Below are 2,316 nucleotides of genomic sequence, written 5' to 3'. Positions count from 1 at the left end.
TACTCGTAAAACTGACAACCTATTTCTCCAAGTCAACCTCTAAGAGGGACAAGCATAAAATACAAGATGGAGAATCTATATACATATATAAACATAAATAAAATACAGCTCTAAGTCCCCAGAGTTCTTCGCTTCCACAAAGTCTCCAGAATGCTCAGTGAGGTACACCCTAGTAAAGTCAGAGGCAATCTTAGAACTACGACACTCAGATTTAAATCTTAAAGTTTATAAATTGAAAACCATAAATAGAGTAGGTTATCTAAGGTTCTTATTTCTAATTCATTTCTAACTTAAGCCCTAATTTCTGCCTTCCACCAATCCTCCAAAACTCTGGTGCATAGACAAGCAATACAAACAAAGCAAACACAAGTAGGATACAGATACAGCAGGTAGCAAATAAAGCAAGTAAGCATAATAATCACATAGGTAAGCCCAATTAATGCACAATAGACAAAACACACATATGGATATGATGTATGCATGTCCTATGGCTGATGATATCATCTGTCGGTTATATAGTCAACCCCGACATGTCCTGGTAGCTAACCGTGGACAGAAACACCCATTGCGGAGCAAGCGAGTTTGAGCTACAACCCCTTTGCTACTACCCGATTAACCTAGAGCAAGTGGAAGAACCACTACTACCGCTACTACCCAGGCGGGTGTTTAAAAACTCAACCTGGAGCAAGTGGAATAATCCACTACTGCTGCTACTACCCAGCCGTCACAATCACTGACCTGGAGCAAACGGGATGATCCACAATCCTTGATACTGCCCAGGTATCACAAACATACATCCATTCATTCTTAATCAATTATCATCATTAGCACATCTCAGACATTAACCCGGAGCAAGCGGGACGAACCACAATCCTTACTGCTACCCAGGTAATTCAAATCTGAAATAACTTTTTTTTTTTAAAATCAAAACCACCTCTTTGTAACATTCTCCAAAATCTTCAAAATAATTTTATTTAAAACTAATTACTTTTGAAATTCATTAAGATTCCTCCAAATGTGATTTCTTAATCAAACTCAAAATATAATTCTTTTCTTAATAATTTAAACTCAAACCTAATTCATTCTTTTTTAAAATAAATCAAAATCAAATAAACTATTCTTCCATCCAAATTAATCAAATACAAAATTTCCCAAAAATTCTCATAAAATTTCAGCAGCACCTCCCCTAAAACTCGGACTTTATCACTCTTCTCGGGTCCCATACAACAAATCTCCACAACCTATCCTTATCATCATTTACTATCAATATTATTTATTACATTCATTATTCATTTCAAAGCTCATCATTATAATTCAATATCATTCATCAATCATCATCATTATTTACAATCATTAATAATCAATCATCATGCATTTCAACCACCCACTCAATAATTTCCAACAACAAATCACTAAATCTCAACCTTCCATATCATACAACTTATCCTATGGTCATCTAGTCTATGTTTTCACAAGACATTATATATTACATACGTGAAACCAAAACCATACCTTGGCCGATTCCTTCCTAATCCCGAAACACCTTAATTATCCACCGTTCCTCAAGCTCCAAAGCTCTAACTCCTCACTAATTGAATTTTCAGCTCCCAGGATTCAATTCCAAGCTTCCAATATCCACTAATTTAACTCCATTTCAATAAGATACACGATCTAATGCATACAATATCACAATAATCAACATTGAGCTCACTAAATCACCGATTCACAAGGGTTAGGATTTTCTTACCATTACCCACGAGTCAAATGAACAAAATCTGGTGATTATCCACCACTAGAGTACCCCTAAACCATTAAAATCACAAAATCTCTCAATACTAAAACTTAAAATCACGAATTAAAGAGGGAAGAAATGGGTGCAAAAATGATTTTCTTACCAAATTGTTTAGTGGGTTTTGTAGAGAATTCCGAGACGAACATGTGGCCACTGACGGCTCGTCAATCGAAACTCCGGATTGAAAGTTGCGAGCGACAGAAGTTGGCGGTAAATACCGTTTTCGTTTCCCTAAATCACCACTCTCTCTCTTTTCCTCTCCTCACTCAGCAGCGTAAAACCCTTTTTGCTTTGAGGAGAAGTGGCTGAAGCCACTTATAAGAGGGTGAATTGGTTGGGCCTTGGTCCTATTATGGGCCCGGTTCAATCGGTTCGGTTCAGTCCATTATCCAATTTTGGGCCAAACTTTTTAAAATTAGTGCAAAAGGTAATATTTTAATTATTCCTACTTCATAAAATTATAAAATTTAATTTTTTAATTTCTTTAAATATTAATTAATTAATTTATTAATTGTTTACTAATT

General features: G+C 35.4%; 1 long non-coding RNA gene across 1 annotated transcript in view; it reads right to left on the bottom strand.

The window, feature by feature from the left end:
- The window catches only part of LOC110268954, a 9,218-nt gene that overhangs the window by 4,749 nt on the left and 2,153 nt on the right, over nt 1-2,316 (bottom strand). The window lies entirely within an intron of this gene.

This window comes from Arachis ipaensis, chromosome B02, assembly GCF_000816755.2.
Source record: "Arachis ipaensis cultivar K30076 chromosome B02, Araip1.1, whole genome shotgun sequence".
In the NCBI taxonomy this organism is placed as follows: Eukaryota; Viridiplantae; Streptophyta; class Magnoliopsida; order Fabales; family Fabaceae; genus Arachis; species Arachis ipaensis.
This window is presented reverse-complemented; position numbering and strand designations above follow the sequence as displayed.